The 15171-nt window shown below is 48.0% G+C and overlaps 1 protein-coding gene across 18 annotated transcripts in view; it reads left to right on the forward strand.

Annotated features, from left to right (window-relative positions):
* Nucleotides 1-8806: 8806 nt before the first annotated feature.
* TMOD1 (tropomodulin 1) overlaps nt 8807-15171 on the forward strand; it is a 55524-nt gene continuing 49159 nt past the window's right edge. For 9 of the 18 annotated variants that reach the window (XM_084834981.1, XM_084834977.1, XM_084834986.1 and 6 more), the window contains exon 1: nt 9033-9280. The gene's annotated coding sequence lies outside the window, so the exon portion shown is untranslated. Of the gene's footprint in view, nt 8928-9032; nt 9314-9859; nt 9914-15171 lie in introns of those variants that run through there. The other 9 variants (XM_084834980.1, XM_084834987.1, XM_084834995.1 and 6 more) reach the window with 6 other exon arrangements.

The following is a 15171-nucleotide window of genomic DNA, read 5'->3' on the forward strand; positions in this document are numbered from 1 at the left end:
CTTGCTGGCAGGGATTGTTAACAGTCTTGTCTTCAGGATCGGGCAACTTTTTGTTCCATGAACATGTTAGCATTTGCGTTATACTCCCACAACACCCTTTTCATTTTCACCCAATTAAAGCCTCAGCAAATGTAACTGGCAGGGAGAAGACAGGGAAGAATGGTGAGCCCCATCCCGTCCCCGCCCCACTCTCTTAACCACTCGTCCCTCCCTTGCCATTCTGCCATGACATCGTAGTCCAGCCAAGCATGCATAAGGCAAGCTCAGTTCCGGAGAGCAGCTCTGCCCCCAGCCTTTCTCCTGCCCCCTTGGTCTGTTAGCCAAGTCATAACCACAACAGGCTCAGTAGCAGATGGGGCAGGGAGCAGGTGGGAGTGTCGTGTTCTTCCCAGGGCCGGCAGAGCGAGGTGGCCGCCTCAGGTGGTGGATGCTGCTGGCAGGCAAAGGGTGGCATTGGCGAAACACTCTCCGGCCATTCCTCCCGAGTCCCCCTGGCCGTTCCCTTCTGTCGGAGGACGGGACAGAGCTGTGTGTACCACATGGCCACCCTGCACCCACAAGCTAACCTGTTGCCCTCAGGTGGTGGAAGACAGCGTCCTGTTGCTAGTGCCAAAGTGAAATTCAACAGCTAGCTTGGCTGGCTTCTGTATGTGGAATGGGAGGGGTGGCGCCATCTTGTCCTTTGGCTCTGGCAGCAAAATGCCTTGGGGCGGCCCTGCTCCTTCCACCTCCCTGACTTCACTTCCCTCACTGAGACTGTTGTCGCAGGCAGCGCAAGAGGCAGGGCTAAGGAGCCCTGCTTCTTGGAACACGGCCCTGTCCCCGGGTTCCTTTTACTGCCTCCTGCCTGTCTCTGTCTTTTACTGCCTCTGGCAAAGCTACCTCCTGGCATGATGGGGGGGACACAGGAAGTACCTGATCCGCTCCCTTGCAACCCTGGAGCTGCACTGTCTTCCATGGGCTGCTCTTCATATGCAGCGATACGAGCGGTGTCTTCGCTCATGAGCGAGTACTAGTCGGCAGCATTTTTCCTTCGTCCTCTGACAGCTCTTCCCCTCTACCCAGGGGTGAAATGAAGCAGACATGGCCCTGGTGCACCCAACACTGAATCAAGTCCCAAGTGAATCCAATGTACCAACTTCCCGTGAGCACAGTCAAGAAGATGAGCGTTCCATTAGCATGATCTTAGCTGGTCCCTCCGCTATCCTTTTCAGGTGTTTAGCTAAAGGAATGCTGCTTTCTGTCAGTAACACCAGCAGAAGTCTAATGAATCATGAATGGCTTGGAGAAAAAGATTACAGAAGAGAAAAACAGATGAAAATAGTTCACAGCGGGCTCTTTAAAAAAAAGTACAAACTGAATGCAGCAGTGTACTAAGGACAGAATGTTGGGCTAGGATCAGGGAGACTTGAATTCAGACTCCTGCTCGGTTATAAAATGCACCAGCTGGCCTTGGGTACGATGCTATCTTTCAGTCTAACTTACCTCACATGGTTGTAGAGGCCAAAGTGGGATGATCCCATGCACGACACTCTGAGCTTCCTAGTGTAATTAATAAAAAAAAGAGCATGGGACCACTGGAGTACCCCATTCTCTGTCTTTTATGTCCAGAAATTTAGAATACTCCATGGTTGTATACAGGCCATCTTGGGTTGCAATCCTATAAGCATTTACTTGGGAGCAAGTCCCAATGGATAGCTGATCTTACTCCCGCTGTTAGAAAGGATATGTCAGCCCCATTAGTAGGAATAGTTACTGGGTATTAATTACAAGAAGAAGTACATTTGGCAGAAATTCTCTGTATGATAATATATCCTCACAGCTACCCTGTGAGGTAGATTAGACTGAGAAATAGGGATTTCAGGGTCCACGTTCACGCAGTGAGTTTCACGGCCATGTGGAGATCTGAACCCAGATTTCTCCAACTTGAACACACTATCCAGTACAGCACACTGGTTCCTTTATAGACACCTCACAGAATCTCTTGTGCAGTCCTTCTGTAAAGTCTGGTTTAGGCTGCTCTCAGAAACAGCACTTTGAACTTTGATAGGAAGCTGCCCTATACTAATTCAGACTGCTGATCCATCTCTAGCACATTATTTTCTACTCTGCATTGACTGGCAGCAGCTAAGGTTTCAGCTGGAGGTCTCTGCCAGCCCTATCCAGAGATGCCAGGAACCGAGCCTCTGACTTTCTGCATACAAAGCAGATGCTCTATCACTGCACTAAGGCCCTTCCCCTAATGTGATGGGCTTGGGGAGGCCAACACAAGAAAGCTTTAGTTGTGCTTGTAATATACAACATTTACAGAATGTTTTTATTCATTTGTCTTGCTCAGCCACTCTCCTAATTTTCTCAGCAGAAACACCAGTAGATAATATACAGAGTATCTGAAACAACTTCAGGGGAAATGGAATTTTCATATTACTTTCAGATAAATCTGTTATCTACACTTGTGTTTCCTGAGCAGGCAGACAAAAAATGAAACCAGCACAGATTCCATAGACTCAGAACTCTTTCTATGTTATTCACTTCTTCCCTCCATATGTAGACCAATTTAACAGGCAAGTTGTAATGCCTGATAGGGATATTGCCTGACATGGCTACACATTTGTGGCTTTTCTCCCTGTGGCATTCTCGCCTATTCCCAGCGAGAATACCTCTTCTCTAAGGTGTTTCTCACCCCAAGCAGGAAACACACACACAAGCACACTGCCACCAGGACCTTTAAGGCTCAGGTCCAACCCACACTCAGTCATAAAGGAACTGGCAGAAGAACTCTCAGAACCGCTGTCTATTCTCTTTGAGAAATCATGGAGGACGGGGGAAGTGCCAGATGACTGGAGGAGGGCTAACGTTGTCCCTATCTTCAAAAAGGGTAAAAAGGAGGAACCTGGGAACTACAGACCAGTCAGTCTGACATCAATCCCTGGGAAAATTCTGGAGCAGATCATAAAGCAATCCATCTGGAAGCACTTTGACAACAATGCCGTGATTACTCGAAGCCAACATGGATTTGTCAAAAACAAGTCCTGCCAGACAAATCTGATCTCATTTTTTGATCAAGTAACCTCCCTTGTAGACTGTGAGAATGCTGTAGACATCATATACCTCGACTTCAGCAAAGCTTTCAACAAAGTGCCCCATGATATCCTGATGAGCTAACTAGCTCAAAGTGGGCTAGATGAAACAACGATCCGGTGGATCCACAGTTGGCTACAGAATCGGACACAAAGAGTGCTTCTCAATGGGACCTTCTCAAACTGGGGAGAGGTAACGAGTGGGGTACCGCAGGGCTCAGTCCTGGACCCAGTGCTCTTCAACATTTTTATGAACGACTTGGAGGAGGAGGTGCAGGGAATGCTGATCAGATTTGCAGATGACACAAAATTGGGAGGGATAGCTAATACTTTGGAAGATAGAAACAAAATTCAAAGTGATCTGGATAGACTGGAGTGCTGGGCAGAAAACAACAGAATGACATTTAATAGGGATAAATGCCAAGTTCTGCACCTAGGAAAAAGAAACCAAATGCACAGTTACAAGATGGGGGATACGTGGCTCAACCACACTACAAGCAAGAAGGATCTTGGAATTGTTGTCGATCACAAGCTGAATATGAGCCAACAATGTGATGTGGCTGCAAAAAAGGCAAATGCTCTTTTGGGCTGCATTCATAGAAGCATCGCTTCCAAATCCCGGGAAGTACTAGTTCCCCTCTACTCAGCACTGGTTAGGCCTCATCTGGAGTACTGTGTCCAGTTCTGGGCACCACACTTTAAGAAGGATGCAGACAAACTGGAGAGGGTTCAGAGGAGGGCAACAAAGATGATCAGGGGAATGGAAACAAAGCCCTATGGAGAGAGACTGAAAGAACTGGGCATGTTTAGCCTTGAGAAGAGAAGACTGAGGGGAGATATGATAGCGCTCTTCAAGTACTTGAAAGGTTGTCACAGAGAGGAAGGCCAGGATCTCTTCTTGGTCACCCCAGAGTGCAGGACATGGAATAATGGGCTCAAGTTACAGGAAGCCAGATTCCGGCTGAACATTAGGAGAAACTTCCTGACTGTTAGAGCAATACTACAATGGAACCAATTACCTAGGGAGGTGGTGGGCTCTCCCACACTGGAGGCGTTCAAGACGAGGCTGGACAGCTATCTGTCAGGGATGCTCTGACTTGGATTCCTGCATTGGGCAGGGGATTGGACTCGATGGCCTTGTAGGCCCCTTCCAACCCTACTATTCTATGATTCTATGATTCTCTATCTGCGAGGACACACTTGTTTATAATAACACATTTACTGTTTCCTTTATTACCTTCCTCTTATGTAGACAAGAGCAGAAGGCGTAGGGTTTGGTTAAACAAATAAACGTTATTAATTACAGGAAATAAGTTGCTGAACAGTAAATAAGCAACTCTTAATGGTTCTATTAATGTATATTCTCTCATACACCATACACCAGACCACACTCTGAAATCAAACACTTCACAATCACCACAGAACTGTCTCTCTCTCAGTTCTAAAATCTTAACACATCAGTTCCCTAACTCTGATCCCTATCTCAAACCATATCCATGTCTCACTCACACAAGCACAGCACCCAGATTTTATAGCACATACACTTCCCTCCCCACTTCACTCACTCAGCCAGTCATCACACACATTCAAATCCACCACTCTTCCTGTCACTCATCCCACTCTTGCCCTAGAGATACTCAGCATAAACAGAGATTTATAACAGGAATACATTCTCTCTCTATATAAATATGGACGTGTAAAGTCACACTCCCCTTCTTGTAGGTTGCCATAATTGTAGTGCTGTTATCATAACGGAAAAAAAGAGCCAGGAGAAGCCCCATAGATGAAAAATGTTGCCTTCTCAACAGGAGGTGTGGGGTTGTGATGTAATCTAGACAGCCACTTTGTGGCACCTTTGTTTGGTTATAGCACCAGGCTTTAGGCTGGGGAAATAGAAGTGTGGGCTCTTGGCAGGACAATGGGTTTAACTGAGGCAGATCCTAGCAAAAAGCTCATTCTCACATTATATGTTGGGGCAGATCTTATGCATGCAGGTACAATCCCAGTGCCTGAGTGAGGCATCGCCATGGGAAATGTGCCCAAAGTAGCTCAGAGATCTGCCATGGCAGCTTCCTTGATCTGTGACACAAACACTGGTCCTAGGTCAGAAGCATATTAAGACTAGCTGCCTTGCTGAATCAGGCCCAGTGTTGTGTTTCCAGCAGTGGTCAGCCAGATGCTTCTGTGAAGCTTCTAAATAGGGTGGCCACTTATGTATTGCAAAAAAAGAGGGCACAGGTTTGCATAAAAATTGCTCATGCTGATTTTTATATATAGGTGCAAATTCAGAAATAATCATAATTTAAGTAGAAATGCAACTCTAGTGGGGAAGACCCTGTGACCGGGTGACCTGTGTGCCTTCTCAGTCTGCTGTCCAGGTGCTAACCATGGATGAGCAGCTTCAAGGCCCAGCTCCTCCTTCTGAGGGACTTGGACTGGGCAGCCCCTTCAGAGAGAGAACTCCTTCAGGTAGTGGACTATCTTCTGATTTGCAGCTTTCCCCAATATGGTGCCCTCCAGATGTTTAAGACTAAAATGCTCATCAGCTCTAGCCAGCATTGCCCATCAGGGGTGATGGGAATTGGAGTCCAAAACATTAGGAGGACACCACTGGGGGAGGTGGACTGTCCTCCATAAAGTAGGACAAATGGCCACCATACATCTAAACATGGAGAATCCAGTGTAGCTGTCATGGCTAATAAGACCATACAAACTGGCTTCCTTGCAGCCAGCCACATGGTTCTGAGAAGCTTAGGACGCTGGAGTTTAAATAAAGAATCTCTTTGTAAACCTGGGACTTTATTTTAACCTACTTTTAGCTGCCTAAGAAGCAGCGATGCTAAAGGTGCAGGGCATGAATACCTTAAACAAGCGAAGACACAAATCCAACCTGCATTATGGGACCCACTTGCCATTTTTTAACTGCAGGCGTCTGCTACCTGTTGCTCTTGCTGCTGTTATGCAGATGAAGCCATCACTGGCCACAAAGAGCTAAGGCTGCCAGCTTTCCAGTGCTGCATACATTCTTTTGCCACAGAACCTGCAAGCTCGGCTGGTTCTGCCCTGTCACACTTGCATCTTACTGTATGCTGAGTGGCATGACAGTAGCACATAACATTTATTTAAGAAATTTATACCTCACCTTTCTTCCCCCAAGGAATGTAGGGGACCCAGACAGTCACCCATCCAGGCACTGGCCAGACCTACACTTGCTTAGCTTCAGCAAGGTGACTGCATCATGTGCCCTCATACCATGTCCTGGAACTTGGTTGGGTGTTGAACAGAGTACTACTTTCTTATTTTCCTTTCATTCAGTGACTACTTAAGAACATAAGGAGGGCAATGCTGGATCAGACCAAGGGTCCATCCAGTCCAGCATTCTGTTTATATGGTGACCAACCAGCTGCCCATGGAAAAGCCACAAGCAGGACATGAGTGCATCAACACCCTCCCACCCATGTTCCCCAGCAACTGGTGCATACAGGCATACTGCTTCTGATCCTGGAGGTAGCATAGAGTCACCAGGACTAGTAGCCTTCTCCAAGCATTTGTCTAATTTATGAGAGAGAGAAATGTCTCCCTATCCATATTCTACTTAACTACACACCATCATGAGCTACGTTAGTTTACACAGTTTATGCATTAGTCTAAAATACTGGCCTAGGTTCCTTCTCCAAAAATGCAAGCAGATGAACATGCATGTGTGACTCACAAGACAGACTGTCAGTTTCCAATACCCCTGGCTTATTACCTAGAAGAACAGACCTAACCTTAGTCCTTACTCTCATTTATGGGTTTTATCTTCTTGAATTCACAGCTGGGCTATTAATTCTAGGTTCACCTTTCTTAAGTCAGTCATTTTAACCATCTTGAATTGGGCATACATCTGCTAACAGGGTGCTGATACTTCCCAGCAGAGCCCTACGGCAGCCCTGATGGTTGGCCATCCAGCCTCTGCTGAAAAATCTCTGGCAAAGGAGAGTCCACCACCATCTCAGGCGGTCTGTTCCCATCATACCCTTGGGACTTTCATCCTAACATTTAGTCCAAATCCCCATCTCTTGCCATTGGAACCTGTAGAGAGTCTGAATGTCGTTTTGTTCACAGACCTTTGGATCTGGTGGGGCCATTCAACAACCGGTGGTCACTGGGCTTTGCCTTTGGAGCTGCAGCCAACAAAGTCATGATTATGTTTTCCGAAGGGTACCGCCCAGGCCAACTGATGACCCAGTAGGCTCAAGGTGAAAGTCTCTTTGTCAGACATTTCTGCGTAGTCCATGAATCAGTCCAGACCCTGACCAGGCCCCGGGTTCATACAGTAACTGGCGCAAAGATTTAAGTATTAGGGATCGGCCAAAATGGGGGGGGCATGGTTTCCATAATCTTTTCTTCCCCTCATAGAAAGAACCACTCCTTTCAACGGTTAGGGCGTTTGGGGGACATTCTCCCAGTAAGGCTGCAGAAAGACAACATCCCCTAGGCAGATATTCATGCTGCCTGCTCCCACCCCCTGCTCACACACATTTAGGCAGCCTGCGCCTCCCTCAGTGGCACTCAGTTGGTGGCTGCACACTATGCCGATTTCGCTGCCGCACGGGAGGCACAGCTGTGTGCTCTCGCTCGTGTTCGGTCATCCTCGCGGTGAGTTCTGTGCCAAAGGCGCTCTAGCCTTCATCCGGTGTGTCTCCTCAGCCCAAGCTCTGTGGAAAACCATGGAGCCACTTGGGCTCCACAACACCCGAGAGAGTGCTCAGAAGCCATCATGTCAAGGGCCCACCTCACCTCACCATTCCATTAGGGTTGTCTAGCCTGAAATGGTCACAGGCGGGATGTCGATTGAGCCAGCAGCATAGGGGAAGAGACTAAATATCACCCCCCCTTCCCTCTGTTGGATCCTTAAGAAGTACACCAGAATGAGCAAGATCTGCTGCTCCAGGTTGTAAGAACTGTGGTTACTATTTCCAGCACTTGGCACTTTGGGGGGCGCTTGCTAGATGTGTTTTTATTAATGCCTCAATGCCTTAAATAGGTTCAGTGTCTTTGGCTCTGGCTTATACATAACTGAAAAATAATACAACTGAACACAAAGCATGTTTTTGTCCTTGCTTATACCCTGTATCAGTGGTGGTTTCTCCATAGGAGACAATAGTTCTTAACTACTGTATAGCAATGATTCATTTATAGCAACAAGTAACAAAGTTATTGAACTATTCCTGGTGCCTTGACAAATTTGTGCTGCCAGAATTGGTACCTTTCAAACACTGATTTTTTTTTTCTAGGTTCACAATAATCCTGGAATGCTTTTAAAGTTTCTGGATACTCTTGCTGTTATAAATGTCCATTCCTTGGGAATGCTGGCAGTTGTAGGGCTTTTTTTCTATCTAAACATACATAGGATTGCACCCTAAATAACTTATTAATTTTTAACTTTTTCCGGGCAGCAGGTGCTCTCCTCCCATTTCCACAACAAAGGATTGTATCCAAAGTTAAGCAGAGGAGACTTAGAGATATTACCTTTATATTCTGCTTAAATATGTTTTTTTAAATATGTCCAGCAGTATATAAATCTATTAAATACTACTACTACTACTAAATAATAGACCCATTAAAATGAACGGGACTCACTTAAATCGTATTCATTTTAATGGGTCTACTCTGAGTAGGATTAACATTGGATACAACCAGCCTACGGTTGCAATCCTATTCCCACGCTCCATCGACCGCTCAGGACTGTGGGTTGAGCAAACAGGCACAGGAATTGAAGTCTACATTTGGGAGGGTTACGCTCCTCTGCACACTTACAGGACGAGAGCAGGGCCTGTGAAGTGAACACAGGATCGCGTTTCGGTAACTAGCCTGGTTACAGCCCAGTCCTGCTTACTCCCGCGTGACTGCGTGGCCAGTACACTCCGAGCAAGCTAGCTTCGCTTGGCCGCCCCCGCGCTTCCCCTCGGCTTCTCCGGCGAGGGAAGGGCGGGAGCGCGTCGCTGCCGCGGCGGCGGAGGGGCGGCCTTCCCGTCCGCCGCCCTCTCAGGCCGCGTGAGTGACAGCAGCGGTGGGAGGGGGCGGGCGCCCCCCGCGCTTCCCGTTTCTGCGTAACTTTCGAGCTCTTCTCCGGGGCGCGCGTCTCCTGCGGCGACCGAGCGGCGCGCGTCTTCCTTTCCTTCCGCCAGCAGGGCCGCAGCCTGGCGCGGCAGCAGGTAGGGAAGCGGGCGAAGTGGGACGCGCGCAAGGTAGCGTTGTGGCCCTCCGCTTGGGACCCCCCTCCCGCTCCCGCTCCGCCGTGCATATGGCCGAGAGCCCCCGCAGCAGCGCCTCAAGCCATATCTGGCCAAAACATTCGGCTGCCATCACAAGGGACCGGCCGGGCGAGGCAGCACGCCTAAAAATAGCTGCTGCTTTTTCCTCTGCTGCCGGCTGCTGGGAAGGGGGTGGGTGGGGGAGATGGCACCACAGATTGAGGCGGGGGGGGGCACACAGAGGCGCATCATTTGCCCCAGGTAAGCTGGACGCCTCTGGACTCATACCCTGGCACAAACGGTTGGGTCCCTGCCTTGTGGCCCTGGGAATGCCAGTGTGGGTGGGGAGGATGCTCGCTGGTGGAGGCGGACGAACCTGAAAGTTTTGCTCCTAGAACTGAGCACCTTTGGGTCTTTTATCATCCCGGCTCCCTCTCCTCCTGTGGGGCCTCTCCGATGAGCAACCCCGGCATCTCTGAAATTAAGCAGGTGAAGTTTTTCCAGGCATGGAGATAGAAGTTGTGGAGGAAAGCTTTGCGTGCTTCAAAGCTTAGGGCGTCAAGTTTGCTGTTAAAAAGCACAAGAGCAAGGCAGGTAGGAAAGTTTGCAACCCTTTGGGTTCCTTTTCCTAATTCAGTAAATGTAAAGAGAATGTTTCTGTGATCCAAGGCCAGACAATATATTGGTTAATAATATTTTGTGTACGCATAACAGGAACATACTCAAAAACCTTGAAAATTAGCTAAAAGAGGAACTTCTAGATATCCCCAATAAGCTTTGGACCACTTCAAATCATACATTCCCAGCAACTTGGAGGCTGGGTGACAACCAGGCCCAAAGTCTGTTTGTGCATAGTGCAAGCTGGGGAGGCACCTAGTGTCCTGTGTGCCGTTGTAAGGGATCCAGGGCCACCCCTCTTGGGTCTCATGGTGCTACACTGGTGCTGCTCAGTGACCTGATTCACACTTAACAACAACCTAGAGTATGGGTTGAGTATGGCTTGTTGAATCCTCGGTTGTTGTTAGGTGTGAACCTTAACCTAGGGGCTAACCATGGCTTGTTAACCACAAACAGCCCAGGAAAAGAAGTCATGGTTTACTGTTGGGTTGTGAATTCTGGGTTGTTTTAACTGTGGGTTGTCATTACGTGCAAGTCCAGAACCATGGGCTGTTTCACTAGACTACAGAGGCGGCGGGAAAGAGCGGTCAAGAAATCCAGCTGCTCTACATGCTAGTACCGCAGCATTGCAAAGGCATTTCTGATACATGGAGGGAGCAGGTGAAGGAGGAGGGAATCAAACAACCCAGGAATTAAAAAAAACAATCTGCATTTTGCATGATCATCTGGCAGACAAATCATGAGTAAACTCTGGGTAAGGCAATAATCCATATTCTGGGTTGTTATATGCGAACTAGGTATATGTTGCTACAACCAGCTCTAGTTACAGCAGAGAACAAGGAAGTTATCATGTGAACGCATTAATCATTGGCATTCATCCTATATTATTCTTGACCCAGAGAGAGAGAACCCAATGCTCTTTCCGCCAAATCAGAGGCTGTTTCTCCTCCTTGCCTTTTCTGCATTATATAATCCCTGACAATCTAAGAAAGTGAATCATAAAGCATGGCTTGTGGGTGGGTTGCCATGTTGCAAGAGGGGATATTGCCAGCTTTATTTAAATACTCTTGGGTATTTAAAACAACTAGGTTTGCCAAGTAACGAGGAGAAAGCAGCCTGGCTTGCTCCTATTTCTTTAGCAGCAGCGTTATTTGCAGAAACCAGCAGGCCAACTTTTTTGCAGCAGCAGATCAGGTTGCAGTTAAAAGGCTCAGGAGCCCCTAAAAAAAAAAAGTTGGCAACCCTACCATCAATCCAATGCACAGGAATGAAGCAGGTGAAGCTTTTTCCCTGGCACCTAGCTAAGTGGTGGGAAAAAGATTTATCCGGTGGATTGCTGTGTGTCAGCTCAGTGGTGTAGTTGTAATCCACTTGATGTGAAACTGAGCAACACATCAGTAATGGGCCAGATTTGATACTCCCACTTAAACAGACACAGCACAACATGAACTTTGGAATAATGTTATAATTAGTAAATATAAATGAACAAAGTTAAAATATTTGTAGATGAAAAAATAAATAAAAACTCATACGCACAACATTAGCATTTGGGAGCACATAAAATATAGGAGCAATCAAAGAAAAGGAACAGTTACATAAGAGGCTGCCTTATAGTGAGTCAGACCCTGGGTCCATCTAGCCCAGTACTGTCAACATTAACTGGCAGCAGCTCTCCAGGGTTTCAGGCAGGAGTCTTTCCTAGCCCTGCCTGGAGATTACAGGGATCAGACCTGCAACCTTCTGTATGTAATGCATGTGCTCTACCACTGAGCCAGAAGAAGTATCCTTGAGGAAAAGGTAAATCAAGAGAGGATAAATCCACAAAGCAAAGGAATCCACCAGGCTACTGTAATCCCTCAGTTCTCTCTTCTGCACCTGCTACCTGACTGAAAATGGAGCCCTGATTTCCACCTCCTGAAGTAGCCTGCCCCAATCTCTGGGAAGCTGTGTTGCTGCAGAGGCCTTTTACCCCTAGGTTGACAGTGGAAGGCTCACATGGATTCCTTCCATTGGCCAGGTCTGGCCCATGGTCCTCCGGTTGTTGACCCCTCGTGTAAAATGTAAGGGAGAGGGAGATAGCAATGGGAATGGGGCCTAAGAGAAAGCTGTCTTAGAGTGCAGTGCTGTGCATGTTTAGACAGAAAAGAGCCCCCAACTCCCAGCATTCCCCAGCCAGCCATGCTAATCATAGTTAAATAATTTAGGGCGCAATCCTATGGTCATTCATCAGTTCCGTGCTCCGAGGTCAGTTCCTTGAGAACCAACCTTTACCCCTCCCGTGCTGTTTCATAGGCAGTGCGGAACAGCCCCGCACTCTGCACTTGGAAGAGGAGCATGGAACAGCGAAAATGGGGTGTTCCTGGGGGTGTGCTGGGGCAGGGAGGGCGGAAGTGCTGGTATGACACATCCTATGTGTTGTCTGGCCACCTTTCCCCATGCTCTAAAGACCTGTGGCTAGACATCTGAAATCGGCTGTCTAGCTGCGAATGCAGAGCAGCTGAAGCGCGGAGGGGACGATCCCCTCCCCGCTTCTCTTGCCCGGCGTTGGATAGGCGGTCGTCTCTGAGTTCGGAGGCGGTTGCCTATCCTGATAGGATTGCACCCTTCACTGCATAATTTCATTTATAATCCTCATATAAAGGTGGGCCATTTATGTTGAACTAAGAGGTAACCTTTAAAACAAGAAATGGCAGCTATTTTGCACATTTTTCTTTTACCCATAATTAATATATTTTGCGTAAATGATACAAGCTAGACCAGGGTGAAGTGGGGGACACCATCTGTTTCTTCCATGATACTATTTAATTGCTAACCTTTATATCAGCCTTCCCCAACCTAGTGCCCTCCAGATGTTTTGGACTTGGACTCCCAGCATTCCTGACCATTGGCCATGTTGGCTGAGGCTGATGGGAGTTAAAGTCTAAAACATTTGGAAGGCCCCAGATTGGGGATGGCTTCATTATATGATGCTGTTCAATGTTCAAGGCATTTTAAATACCTTATTCCAGTAACCCTCACAAATCTTTGCAACAACCCTTTAATATAAGGATAATAAGGTAGATAGTATTATTATCCTTATATTGCAGATGAGGGACTGAGACTGAGGTGCTCTTCACACCATTGTTTTTTAGCAGGATCGTTCTTCTTTAATCACTGGTTTTCATGGGAGCTTTAGATTACGCTGCTGCTCTCCTGCTGCTATCTCACAACTTCCCCTCCCTCTTCCCGTGTTATCTGAAAACGGGGGAAAGCCGGCATTTTCTGTTCTTGCGATTAAAATCGCCATTTCTTTCCTGTGTATTTCCCCTTTAGCGCTTTGCCCCTCTCTGCGTGGGGGTGTGCTAGGGGGTGCTGCTGGGTGGTGTTGAATAACATTGTCATGACAATGGATTGGTGGGGGGGCAGGTCATGGACCACGCTTCCAGTGACCGCTTCTGCCTCTCTCCCATTCCATTATGGGCGCTGCACGTGCATCACTGTTTACTTCAGAGGTGCACTGTATCTGTGCTTCCCACACCCCCCACCAGCTTCCCAGTGGCGAGACGGTGGCGATGGCTGCTGCTGCGCTGCCTCCTCCAAACAACCACAATGGCAGGGGCATCTCCTGGCGATCCCAGGAGACTCTCGACCTGTTGGAAATCTGGGCGAGAGCAACATTCAAGAGCAGCTGCGAAGCAGCCACACTGGGGGGGGAGGGGCAGCCACTATCTCCTCTCCTAGCCCACCTTACAGGATTGTTGGTAAGATAGAATATGGGGGTAGAACAACAACACTGCAACACCAGCACGGGGGGCGGGGGAGACAGCTACTATCTCTTCTCATAGCCCACCTTACAGGGATGTTTGGTAGCCAGAATAAGGGGGGGGGGAAGCAACAACAGTGCTTGGGGGGGCAGGAAGCCAGCCAGTTGATGGGAAGGCAGAATAAGGGGGAGAGCAGCCACCGCTGATGACAGATGAGGAAGGAGGGGATGCAGGAAGGAAGGCAGGAGGGACGGGCGGAGAATCAGTCATGTTACAGGAAACAATGATCAGCCGGGGGGGGCAGCAGTTCCCTTCTGTCCTGATTTTTCCGTGCAGCACTTCCCAGCGCTATGAGAGATGCCTGTATACAGGGCCAGTCTAAGCCCTGGAAAGGATCTGGAATCAAAAGGACCAGTTTGTAGTGGGATAAAACGCCAGGTATGAAGAGAGACTGAGAGGTAGTAGCTTGCCTAAAACTACGTAGTGAGTTCATGGCCGAAGCACTTCTGCTGTCTGCTTATGAGCACATAGTGAACAGGGTTGTGTCAACTGATCTGTGGGAGACAGACTGGTGGATCGGTGGGGAAAACGTTTTGCTGCTCTGGGCAAAAGGCTAAGTCTTCCCCACCTCCCAGTGTACCTGGTCAGTGGCCACCTTTGGCCATAGTTAAAGGTAAGTGCCAAACGACTCTTTAGGATAACAGTGGACAGACTTTCTAGGTCGGGGTAGGCAACCTTTTGGGGCTGGTGGGTACATTGGCAATTCGAGCAACTGTCATACGAACCACTACAAAATGGATGTCATGGGAGGCATGGGTAGTCACAAAGGACAAGTAAAATGCCCAAAAGATTGAATACAAGGCAGAGCCCCAACATACTAAACAACTCCTTTGAACCCACACTTTTCGGTGCCATCATAAGAACATAAGAACTTAAAAAGAGCCATGTTGGATCAGACCACAGGTCCATCTAGTCCAGTATTCCGTTCACATAGTGGACAACGAGCTGTCGACCAGGAACCCACAAGCAGGGCATGAGCGCAACGGCACCCTCCCACCCATGTTCCCCAGCAACTGGTGTACATAGGCTCACTGCCTCTGGTACTGGAGGTACCACATAGCCATCACGGCTAGTAGCCATTGATAGCCTTTTCCTTCAGGAATTTGTCTAATCCCCTTTTAAAGCCATCCAAATTGGTGGCCATCACTACATCCTGTGGTAGCGAATTCCATACTTTAACTATGCACTGTGTGAAGAAGTACTTCCTTTTATCTGTCCTGAATCTCCCACCAATCAGCTTCGTGGGGTGATGCTGGGTTCTAGTATTTTGAGAAAGGGAAAAAATGTCTCCCTAACCACATTCTTCACACCATGCATAATTTTGTAGACCTCTGTCATGTCTCCCCTTACCCTCTTTTTTTCCAAGCTAAACAATCCCGGCTGTTGTAACCTTCCATCATAGGGCAGATGCTCCAGCCCCTTGATCATTTT

The sequence above is a fragment of the Heloderma suspectum genome, chromosome 2 (assembly GCF_057233095.1).
Source record: "Heloderma suspectum isolate Gila_16-S chromosome 2, 16-S_ref, whole genome shotgun sequence".
In the NCBI taxonomy this organism is placed as follows: domain Eukaryota; kingdom Metazoa; phylum Chordata; class Lepidosauria; order Squamata; family Helodermatidae; genus Heloderma; species Heloderma suspectum.